Source organism: Mustela nivalis (genome assembly GCF_964662115.1).
Source record: "Mustela nivalis genome assembly, chromosome: 8".
NCBI classification, from domain to species: domain Eukaryota; kingdom Metazoa; phylum Chordata; class Mammalia; order Carnivora; family Mustelidae; genus Mustela; species Mustela nivalis.
This window is the reverse complement of record NC_139027.1, coordinates 87,468,901-87,481,764: the sequence shown is the minus strand read 5'-3', so window position 1 is coordinate 87,481,764 and position 12,864 is coordinate 87,468,901. Positions and strand designations below refer to the sequence as shown.

Sequence of the window (12,864 nt, the reverse complement as noted above, 5' to 3'; positions counted from 1 at the left end):
GGAAGAGGGGGAGGAAAAACCTTGAGCCCACTCCCTGCTGAGCATGGAGCTTGGCATGGGGATCAATCCCAGGACGCTGAGATCATGACCTGAGCTAAAATTGAGTCCACTGTTCAACCAACTGAGCCATCCAGGCACGCCTAGCTCTATATAAGTCTTAAAATCAAGTAGTGTAATTAATTCCTCAAGTAGTACGACTCTTTGTCAGAATTTCTTCTACAATTCCAACCAATATTTTGTGTTTTTTTTAAGATTTTATTTATTTATTTGACAGAGAGAAAGATCACAAGTAGGCAGAGAGGCAGGCAGAGACAGGGAGCAGAGCAGAGAGCCTGATGTGGGGCTCGATCCCAGGAATCATGATCTGAGCCAAAGACAGAGGCTTTAACCCACTGAGCTACCCACGTGCCCCCAATACTTTGTGGTTTTAAGAATATATATCCTGTACATGTTTTCTTGGACTGTAGCAATTCATTTTTCACAGAGTGACTGTAAATGATACTATTTTTTAGATTCTGGCTTTCAATTGTTCATTGTTAATACAGAGAAATACAGTTGATTTTTGTATGTTGACCTTATATCTTGTGACATTGCTAATTGCAACTTTTAGTTGTAGGAGGTAGTTTATAGGTTACTTGAGATTTTTTAAAAACATTTTTTTAAAGATTTTATTCATTTATTTGTCAGAGAGAGAAAGCACAAGCAGGCAAAGTGGCAGGCAGAGGCAGGGAGAGAAGCAGGCTCCCCACTGAGCAAGCAGCCTGATGCGGGACTCGATCCCAGGAGCTTGGGATCATGACCTGAGCCGAAGGCAGCAGCCGAACTGATTGAGCCACCCAGGCATCCCGGTTACTTGAGATTTTACACAATGACAATTATATTATGCAATCTGTATGCCTTTTATTTCTTTACCTTGCCTTATTTCATGTCTAAGCAGTATTAGTACAATACTGAAGAGGACCTGTGAGAGAGAACATTCTTTCCTTATTTTAGATCTTAAGGGAAAAGACCTCACCAGTAAGTGTCAGCTATAGGTTTAGGTTGATACCTTTATCAAGTTAGGGAAATTTCTTTCTATTCCTAGATTGCTAACAGTTTTTATCATGAATGGACATTCTTTAGGCTGCTATTATGATTACATTGATTAATTTTTTTAAGGTTTTATTTATTTATTTGACAGAGATCACAAGTAGGCAGAGAGGCAGTCAGAGAGAGAGGAAGAGGGAAGCAGGCTCCCTGCTGAGCAGTGAGCCCAATGCAGGATTTGATCCCAGGACCCTGAGATCATGACCTGAACCGAAGGCAGCAGCTTAACCCACTGAGCCACCCAGGGTCCCCACATTGATTAATTTTTAAATATTAGACCATCCTGTAATTATAAATCCCGCATGGTTGTGATGTGTTTTGATTGTTTGTTTATTGTCATAAAATACACATAACATTTACCATTTTAACCATTTTTAAATGTACAATTCAGTGACATTAAGTACATTCATGATGTTGTGCAACCATCACCACTATCCATTTCCAAAAGCTTTTTTATTGTCCCAAATAGAAACTGTACCCATTAAACAATTAACTTCCCATTCTCCCCAGGCCCTGGTAACCCTTATTCTACTTTATGTCTCTGTAAATTTGCCTATTACCTCATATACCTGGAACTATACAGTAATTGTTCTTTTGTGTCTAGTTTACGTGGTTTAGCATAATGTTTTCAGTGTTTGTTCGTGGTATAGCATTTTCTAGAATTTTATGGCTTTCTGTGGCTGAATGCATACTAACCTTTTATATACTACTTGATTCTATTTGCCAATTTTTGTTGAGGATTTTGCATCTAAGTTGAGAGGTATTTATATTTTCTTTTATTATTTTTTTAAATTTAAATTTAATCTAACTAACATATACTGTATTATTAGTTTTAGACATAGAATTTAGTGATTCATCAGTTGTATATAATACCCCGTGCCCTCCCTGATGTCTGTCACCTAATTACACCATCCCCTCACCCACCTTCCCACAGCAACCCTCAGTTTGTTTCCTAGAGTTAAAAGTCTCTTTTGGTTTGTTTTCATTTTGTTTTCTGTTTTCCTGTCTGTTTTCATTTTATTTTATTTTTCCTTTCCTTCCCCTATGTTTATCTATTTTGTTTCTTATATTCCACATATGAGTGAAATCACATGGTATTTGTCTTTCTCTGACTGATTTATTTTGCTAAGCAGAATACCCTCTAGCTCCATCCACATTGTTGCAAATGGCAAGAGTAATATTCCATTATATATATATATATATATCTTCTTTATTCATTCATTCTTCTTTATTCATTCATCTATCGATGGACATCTGGGCTTTTACCACAGTCTGGCTATTGTGGACATTGCTGCTATGAACACTGAGTTACACATGCCTGCTACATTTGTATCTTTGGGGTAAATACCTAGTAGTGCAATTCCTGGGTTGTAGGGTAATTCTACTTTTAACTTCTTGAGGAACTTCTTTCTGGAGCAGGTGCACCTGCTTGCATTCCCACCAACAGTGTAGGAGGGTTCCCCTTTCCCTGCATCCTCACCAATGTCTGTTTTTTCCTAACTTGTTAATTTTAGCCATTCTGACTGGTGTGAGGTGGTATCTCATTGTGGTTTTGATTTGTATTTCCCTGATGTCAAGTGATGTTGAGGGCTTTTTCACATGTCTGTTGGCCATTTGGATGTCTTCTTTGGAGAAATGTCTGTTCATGTCTTCTGCCCATTTCTTGGCTGGGTTATTTGTTTTCTGGGTGTTGAGTTTGATAAGTCCTTTCTAGATTTTGGATAGAAGCCCTTTATCTGATAAGACATTTACAGATATCTTCTCCCATTCTGTCAATTGTCTTGGTTTTGTCAACTATTTTCTCTGCTGTGGAGAAGATTTTTATCTTGATGAAATCCCAGGAGTTCATTTTTGCCTTTGTTTCCTTTGTCTTTGGAGATGTGTCTAGCAAGAATTTCCTGTGGCCAAGGTCAGAGAGGTTGCTGCCTGTGTTCTTCTCTAGGATTTTGATGGATTTTTGTCTCACATTTAGGTCTTCCATCCATTTGGAGTCTCTTTTTGTATATGGTATAAGAAAATGGTCCACTTTCATTCTTCTGGATGTGGCTGTCCAATTTTCCCAACACCATTTGTTGAAGAGGTTGTCTTTTTTCCAGTGGGCATTCTTTCCCGCTTTGTTGAAGATTAGTTGACCATAGAGGTGAGGGTCCATTTCTGGGTTCTCTATTCTGTTTCATTGATCAATGTTTCTGTTTTTGTGCCCATACTGTATTGTCTTGGTGATTACAGCTTTGTAATACAGCTTGAATTGTGATGCCCCCAGCTTCCATTTTCTTTTTCAGGATTGCTTTGGCTATTTGGGATCTTTTCTGGATCCCAGGACACTGAGATCATGACCCGAGCCGAAGGCAGCGGCTTAATCCACTGAGCCACCCAGGTGCCCTGAGATCATTCTTTTTTTTCAGCTATAAATTTCCCTCTAAGTACCACTTTAACTGTGTCCCATAAGTTTTGGTATATTGTATATTTATTTTCATTCATTTCAATGATATTTCTAATTTCCTTGTGATTTCTTTTTTGACTCACTGATTATTTAGAAGTATGTTTTTTGAGGGCACCTGGTTGGCTCTGTTGGATGAGCGTCTCTTTTTTTTTTTTAATAAAGATTTTATTTATTTATTTGACAGACAGAGATCACAGGTAGGCAAGAGAGGCAGGCAGGGAGAGAGAGGAGGAAGCAGGCTCTCTGCGGAGCCGAGAGCCCGATGTGGGGCTCGATCCCAGGACCCTGGGATCATGACCTGAGCCGAAGGCAGAGGCTTTAACCCACTGAGCCACCCAGGAGCCCCGAGCGTCTGACTCTTGATCTCAACTCAGGTGTGATCTCACGGTGGTGCGTTCAAGCCCTGTGTTGCCATGCTGGGGATGAAGCCTACCAAAAAAAAAAAAAAAAAAAGTATGTTGTTTAATATGCACATTTTTGTGAGTTTCTAAGATTTCTTTGTGTAATTGATTTCTGCCTTCATTCCATTGTCATGGGAAAAACATATTTTTTATTATTTCAATTCTTTTAAATTTATTGAGTTTTGTTTTACGCCCTGGCCTATGGTGTACACTGGAGAATGTTCCATGTGCTCGTAAGAGTAACATGCAATCTGCTGTTTTTGGGTGGAGTTTTCTGTAAATGTCTTTTAGATCTAATTTGTTTATAGCATTATTAAAATCTTCTATTTCCTTAGTGATCTCTGTCTAGTGTATCTACCTTTATTGTTCTTTAAAATATTTTTGATGATTGAAAGAAAAAATTGTAAGATTGTTCAGTGCAGTTTACAATGCATGTAAATGTAAATTTGTAGACTGAAAAGTACACATTTCTTTTTAAGATTTTACTTATTTATTTGACAGAGAGAGAGCGATCCCAAGAAGGCGGAGAGGCAGGCAGAGAGAGAGAGAGAGAGAGGAGGAAGCAGGCTCCCCACTGAGCAGAAAGCCCAATGCGGGGCTCGATTCCAGGACCCTGGGATCATGACCTGAGCCAAAGGCAGAGGCTTTAACCCACTGAGCCACCCAGGTGCCCCAAAAGTACGCATTTTTTAAAGGAGTTAAAGGAGATCCAAATAAATGGAAAGATACCTCATTTCATCAATTGGGCAAAAATATTTGTCCACCCAAAAACTTGCAGGCAAATGTTTATAGCAGCACAATTCATAACAGCCAAAGGTGGAAACAATCCAAATGTCCATCAACTGTAAATTTAGAAACAAAATGTAGTATGCACATATAACATATAACAATATTATCTGGTAAAAAAGAATATATGCTTCAATGTGGATAAACCTTGACAGCATTATGCTAATTGAAAGAAACTAGTCACAAAGACAACATATTACATAATTGAATTTTTTAAAAGATTTTATTTATTTACTTATCAGAGACAGAAAATACAAGCAGGGGAGCATCAGGCAGAGGGAGATGGGCAGGGAGCCTGATGCAGAGCTCCATCCCAGGACCCTGAGATCATGACCTGAGCCAAAGGCAGATGCTTAACTGACTCAGCCACCCAGGCTTCCCTATATAATTCAATTTATATGAAATGTCCAGAGTATGCAAATTCATAAACACATGAACAACAGAAAGTTGGCTAGTGGTTGCTAAGGGATGAGAGGGGGGATTGGGAGTGACTGCTTACATATATGGGGTCTCTTGTTAGGGTGATGTAATTGTCCTATAATTAAATCATGGGGGTGGCTGACTAACATTGTGAATATACTAAATAAAAAAAAGAAAAAGAAAAAAATCATTGACTTAAATCCTCTGGAGAGCGTAGGTATTTTTGTTGAGGCGGACAATCCACCTGGTTAGATTCAAACCACAACTTCCAACTCTCCTTCTGTGGTCTGTGATTCCAAAGTCAGTTCACCTCCCAGAGCAGGAATGGGGCTATTCAAGTTCTGTCCCAGCGTGTGCCACCTAGTGGCCAGTTGAGGACCGCGGTCTGTCAGTTCTGCCTGTCTTCACTGTGTTGAACAGGACCAGATCTGTGCAGGAGCTGCTCAGAAAGCAGCCCCCGAGTTCATAAACAGCATTGTGGCGTCTCTTCCTTATGCAGCTCTCTTGGCAATTTCCCTGTTACTTTTGTTTCCTGAAGCTTTTAGTTTTCAGTCTTCTGATCAGAAAACTGAGGCTTGACCTATGCAGTTCTGTCATGTACTTCTGCCTCTGGGGCCAACAGCAGGAGGACAGAGTTGGAACTACAGCAACACAGTGTTCACCCTCTTGGGACTACAGCTGCCCCAGATGAAGTTTTTCCCCTTCAGAGTTTTGGCTTCTGGGTCCCAAATAAACGGAGATTCTCACAGGTTCTTTTCATAGGCTATTCTCTTGGACTGGAAAGCCCCCTGTCCATCTGCAAAGCTCTTTGCCTTGTCTTTCAGACCCCAGTTCAGCCATCACCCACTTTGGGAAGTCTCTCCCAAAGAAGACTTCGAAGTCTTGTGATAACAGTCACAAGAGATAAGACTATTTAAATGAACCATTCTCCCCTCTGATCAATCTGTATCCTACTCCTATTTCTAATGTCAGTTCTTTTACTGCATGATGTTCTGAGGCATTTTTTATGGCTCCTGGTATTCTGTGAATGTTCCAAGGCTGAAACATTTATTGCTGCTTCACTGGCTTGTAGTGCATTGGCTGACAAAAGTTTACATTTGGGGCTCCTGGGTGGCTCAGTGGGTTAAAACCTCTGCCTTCCACTAAGGTCATGATCCCAGAGTCCAGGGATCAAGCCCCGCATCAGGCTCTCTGCTCAGCGGGGAGTCTGCTTCCCCCTCTCTCTCTGCCTGGCTCTCTGCCTACTTGTGATCTCTGTCAAATAAATAAAATCTTAAAAAAAAGTTTACATTTATTAAATCTTTCTTGAATTTGTTTACTTTTCATTTACCCTCTCCGCACTTCTAATTTACGTCCTTTTATCTGGCATTGGAAACTCATTAAGCTCTTTAGACTTGTATATGAACTAAGTAGGTGATGAGCAAGGGCCTAGGGGATTTGAACATATGAACATTAGTGCATGGACTTTAATAACCTTTGGTCTTTTTAAGGCTCTTGTTTCCATTTTTTTTTTTTTTTTGCCTGTATTCTGGTAGAAGTTGCCAGAAAACTTAGTTCCAGATAGTTTAGGATTCATCGTTGCACACTAAATTAGAAAGCCCTAGCTGTCCTCTGAAGGAATCTACAATTTGAAAGAGGGAAATAGCCATTTGTAACATTTTCCAAAATAGAGAATAATGTGGAAGAAAAATACCTCCTGATTAAATGTGGGGCTTGGGGGATTAACTAGAAAGCAGTTGATATGTTGACCCCCTAATATATCAAAATGTTGATATATTGACCCCCTAATATAATCCCTCTTATGGGGTTTAACATGGTGCTAAAGATAGATGGTAAACAAATATCCTTTTAGCAAGCTGCTCATGTTTGTCTCTAGTATTTGGGGGACTGAGATCATCTTGGGCTGTATAAACACAACTTAGATTTCTAGGAGGGAATACGAGCCCAGTCTCCTGCTGGCACAATTTTAGGTTTAAGAAGCCATTCTGGGGGCATTTGGGTGGCTCAGTGGGTTAGGGCCTCTCTGCTGTGCGGGGGGCCTGCTTCCCCCTCCCCGCCACCTGCCTCTCTGCCTACTTGTGATCTCTCTGTCAAATAAATAAAATCTTTAAAAAAGGGGGGGGCGCCTGGGTGGCTCAGTGGGTTAAAGCCTCTGCCTTTGGCTCAGGTCATGATCCCGGGGTCCTGGGATTGAGCCCCACATCGGGCTCTTGGCTCCACAGAGAGCCTGCTTCCTCCTCTCTCTCCCTGCCTGCCTCTCTTGCCTACTTGTAATCTCTCTGTCAAATAAATAAATAAAATATTTTTTTAAAATCTTAAAAAAAAAAAAAGCCATTCTGACCTATGCACCAGTTAGTAACAATCATCAAGTGGATATCTACTTGATCTTGTGGCATCAAAAATTTTAATATGACAGTAGGATTGGAAAGTAAAGAAGGAAATCCCAAGGTTTTAGACAGAAGAAGAAATTACATTTTTCTTTCCCAAACACAGGTCTCCCCAGTGGAGAAGTCGAGTCAGGTGAGGCAATCACTGCACTTGTATAGTCCCGTGTTGACTGGCGATTCTAGAAGGTGAGGGGGTGAATCTGAGGCACCAAACTCATGATCCACCCAGTAAGGTGTTAAGGTTTGGGGGATCACAGTACAGCTTAGGGAGCACACCTGGAACAGAGCTTTACTCTCCACTCTGCTCAGTTAGAATTTGTGAGAATTTATGTAGGAGCCACTTTAAAAAGCTCACCAGTGCTCCATGGATGAAGGAAAATTTGCCAACAACAAAGAGGTAAATGATATTGCAGACACATATTTAACCCATTTAATAAAGCACAGTAAAAAAAAAGTTAGGAAAGGGGGAGGAGTCAAGATGGCAGAGAATTAGCAGGCTGAGACAATATCAGGTAGCAGGAGATCAGCGAGATAGCTTAGCTAAACATTACAAACACCTACAAATCCAATGGGAAATCGAAGAAAAGATAATCATTTCTAGAAACAGAAAATTGACCACTTTCTGAAAGGTAGGACCTGTGGAGAAGTGAGTCCGAAGCACCGGGAAGATAGAAGCACCCGGGGGGATGGGCCGGCTCCTGGCAAGCAGCGGAGCAACAGAGCACTAAATCAGGACTTTTAAAAGTCTGCTCCATTGAGGGACATCGCTCCAGAGGCTAAAGCAGGGTGAAGCCCACGCGGGGTCAGTGTGGCCTCAGGTCCCGCAGGGTCACAGAAGGATCAGGGGTTTCTGAGTGTCGTAGAGCTTACAGGTATTAGAACGGGAAAGCCGGCTCCAGAGACAGAGCTGAGGAGTGAGCTCTCAGCTCGGGGTTACCTTGAACCGGTCGCAGGCTGGGTAGGCTCCGAGTGTGGCCGGAGGCCGTGGAGACAGAAGTGACTGAGCGCTTTTCTCCAAGAGCGATCGACCAGGCAACTTTTCTCCAAACGTGACCAGAGGCCAGGGAGACGGGAGCATTTGGGTGCTTTTCTCTGAGAGCACACTGAGGAGCAGGACTCCGAACTCGCAAATCCTCCAGGCTGGAGATCGGGAGGCCGCCATTATCATTCCCACCCTCCCTAACAATACAGAAAGCATTCAGGGAACAAAGGCTCCCAAAAGCGAACCCAAGCAGATTACTTAGCCCAGCTCCTGATAAGGGCGGGGCAATTCTGCCTCAGGCAAAGACACTTGAGAATCACTACAACAGGCTCCTCCCCCAGAAGATCAGCAAGAAATCCAGCCAAGACCAACTTCACTTACCAAGGAGAACAGCGGAATTCCAGAGGAGAAAGCAAAGCAAGGAATTCATGGCTTTCTCCCCATGATTTTTTAATCTTGCAGTTAATTTTTTTTCTTTTTTATTCTGCTAATTTTTTTTAACTTTTACCCTTTCTTCTTTTAACTTTTTTTTAAAACTACTTTATCTTAACAATACCTTATAAAAAATAATTTTTTGAACTTTTATTATTATAGTCATATTTTATCTTCCATTGTATCTAACTATATTATTTGTATATACAGATATTTTCTTTTTTAAATTTTTTTTTCTTATTTCTTTTCTTTTCTTTTCTTTTTTTTTTTTTTCTTGTTTAGCCGCTTTCTCCCTCCCGCGATTTGGGGTCTCTTCTGATTTGGTTAAAGCACATTTCCCTGGGGTCTTTGCCACCCTTTTAACATTTTATTTGCTCCTTTATATATTCTTATCTGGGCAAAATGACAAGGCAGAAAAACTCACCACAAAAAGAAGAACAAGAAGCAGTACCGAAGACTAGGGACCTAATCAATGCGGGCATTGGTAAAAATATGACAGACCTAGAGTTCAGAATGACGATTCTCAAGGTTCTAGCCGGGCTCGAAAAAGGCATGGAAGATATGAGAGGAACCCTCTCGGGAGATATAAAAGCCCTTTCTGGAGAAATAAAGGGACTAAAATCTAACCAAATTGAAATTAAAAAAGCTATTAATGAGGTGCAATAAAAAATGGAAGCTCTTACTGCTCGGATAAATGAGGCAGAAGAAAGAATTAGTGACATAGAAGATCAAAGGACAGAGAATAAAGAAGCCGAGCAAAAGAGACAAACAAATACTGGACCATGAGGAGAGAATTTGAGAGATAAGTGACACCATAAGACAACACAACATTAGAATAATTGAGATTCCAGGGGCGCCTGGTGGCTCAGTGGGTTAAGCCGCTGCCTTTGGCTCAGGTCATGAACTCAGGGTCCTGGGATCGAGTCCCGCATCGGGCTCTCTGCTCAGCAGGGAGCCTGCTTCCCTCTCTCTCTCTCTGCCTGCCTCTCCATCTACTTGTGATTTCTCTCTGTCAAATAAATAAATAAAATCTTAAAAAAAAAAAAAAAAGAATAATTGAGATTCCAGAAGAAGAAGAAAGAAAGAGGGGAACAAAAGGTATATTGGAGAGAATTATTGTAGAGAATTTCCCTAATATGGCAAAGGAACAAACATCAAAATCCAGGAGATGCAAAGAATGCCCCTCAAAATCCATAAAAATAGGTCCACATCCCGTGACCTGATAATAAAATTTACAAATCTTAGCAACAAAGAGAAAATCCTAAAAGCAGCCCGGGAAAAGAAGTCTGTAACATACAAGGGTAAAAACATTAGATTGGTAGCAGACTTATCCACAGAGACCTGGCAGGCCAGAAAGAACTGGCATGATATATTCAGAGCACTAAATGAGAAAAACATGCAGCCAAGAATACTATATCCAGCTAGTCTATCACTGAAAATAGAAGGAGAGATAAAAAACTTCCAGGACAAACAAAAACTGAAAGAATTCACAAACACCAAACCAGCTCTACAGGAAATATTGAAAGGGGTCCTCTAAGCAAAGAGAGACTCTAAAAGTAGTAGATCAGAAAGGAACAGAGACAATATACAGTAACAGTCACCTTACAGGCAATACAATGGCACTAAATTCATATCTCTCAATAGTTACCCTGAATGTGAATGGGCTAAATGCCACAATCAAAAAACACAGGGTATCAGAATGGATAAAAAAACAAAACCCATCTATATGTTGCCTACAAGAAACTCATTTTAAGCCCGAAGACACCTCCAGATTTAAAGTGAGGGGCTGGAAAAGAATTTACCATGCTAATGGACATCAGAAGAAAGCAGGAATGGCAATCCTTATATAAGATCAATTAGATTTTAAGCCAAAGACTATAATAAGAGATGAGGAAGGACACTGTATCATACTCAAAGGGTCTGTCCAACAAGAAAATCTAACAATTTTAAATGTCTATGCCTCCAGCGTGGGAGCAGCCAACTATATAAACCAATTAATAACAAAATCAAAGAAACACATCAACAATAATACAATGATAGTAGGGGACTTTAACACTCCCCTCACTGAAATGGACAGATCATCCAAGCAAAAGATCAACAAGGAAATAAAGATCTTGAATGACACACTGGATCAGATGGACATCACAGATATATTCAGAACATTCCATCCCAAGGCAACAGAATACACATTCTTCTCTAGTGCACATAGAACATTCTCCAGAATAGACCACATCCTGGGTCATGAATCAGTTCTAAACCAGTATCCAAAGTTTGATATCATTGCTGCATATTTTCAGACCACTCTGAAATATGCTCTGAAGCTAGAACTCAATCACAAGAGGAAATTTAGAAAGAACCCAAATACATGGAGACTATACAGCATCCTTCTAAAAAATGAATGGGTCAACCAGGAAATTAAAGAAGTATTGAAAAAATTCATGGAAACAAATGATAATGAAAACACAGTGATTCAAAATCTGTAGTACACAACAAAGGCAGTCTGAGAGGAAAATATATAGCAATACAAGCCTTTCTCAAGAAATAAGAAAGGTCTCCAAATAAACAACCTAACCCTACACCTAAAGGAGCTGGAGAAAGAATGACAAAGAAAGCCTAAACCCAGCAGGAGAAGAGAAATCATAAAGATCAAAGCAGAAATTAATGAAATAGAAACTAATAAAACAACAGAACAAATCAACGAAACTAGGAGCTTGTTTGTTAAAAGAATTAATAAGATTGATAAACCCCTGGCCAGACTTTTCAAAACGAAAAGAGAAAGGACCCAAATAAACAAAATCATGAATGAAAGAGGAGAGATCACAACCAACACCAAAGAAATACAAACAATTATAAGAACATACTATGAGCAACTCTACGCCAACAAATTCGACAATCTGGAAGAAATGGATACATTTCTAGAAATATATAAAGTACTACAGCTGAACCAGGAAAAAATAGAAAACCTGAACAGACCCATAATCAGTAAGGAGACTGAAGCAGTCATCAAAAATCTCCAAAGAAGAGCCCAGGGCCAGACGGCTTCCCAGGGGAATTCTACCAAACATTTAAAGAAGAATTAATTCCCATTCTCCTGAAACTGTTCCAGAAAATAGAAATGGAAGGACAACTTCCAAACTCATTTTATGAGGTCAGCATCACCTTGATCCTAAAACCAGACAAGGATCTCATCAAAAAAGAGAATTACAGACCAATATCCTTGATGAACACAGATGTGAAAATTCTCACCAAAATACTAGCCAATAGGATTCAACAGTACATTAAAAGGATTATTCACCATGACCAAGTGGGATTTATTCCAGGGCTGCAAGGTTTGTTCAACATCCGCAAGTCAATCAATGTGATACAATACATTAATAAAAGAAAAAATAAGAACCATATGGTACCTTCAATAGATGATGAAAAGCATTTGACAAAGTACAGCATCCCTTCCTGATTAAAACTCTTCAAAGTGTAGGGATAGAGGGCACATACCTCAATATTATCAAAGCCATCTGTGAAAAACCCACTGCAAATATCATTCTCAATGGAGAAAAACTGAAAGCTTTTCCGCTAAGGTCAGGAACGGGATGGCAGGGATGTCCATTATCATCACTGCTATTCAACATAGTACTAGAAGTCCTAGCCTCAGCAATCAGACAACAAAAAGAAATTAAAGGCATCCAAATCAGCAAAGAAGAAGTCAAACTATCACTCTTTGCAGATGATATGATACTATATGTGGAAAACTAAAAAGGCTCCACTCCAAAACTGCTAGAACATGCACAGGAATTCAGTAAAGTGTCAGGATATAAAGTCAATGCACAGAAATCAGTTGCATTTCTCTATACCAACAACAAGATAGAAGAAAGAGAAATTAAGGAGTCAATCCCATTTACAATTGCACCCAAAACCATTAGATACCTAGGA

The 12,864-nt window shown here is 40.0% G+C and overlaps 1 long non-coding RNA gene across 1 annotated transcript; it reads right to left on the bottom strand.

The window, feature by feature from the left end:
* Positions 1-1,398: 1,398 nt before the first annotated feature.
* On the bottom strand, positions 1,399-9,752 carry LOC309871333. Its single transcript, XR_014315217.1, has 2 exons — positions 4,660-9,752; positions 1,399-3,958 (listed from the first exon to the last, which is right to left on the bottom strand). It is a non-coding gene; the product is annotated as an uncharacterized lncRNA (long non-coding RNA).
* Positions 9,753-12,864: the final 3,112 nt, after the last annotated feature.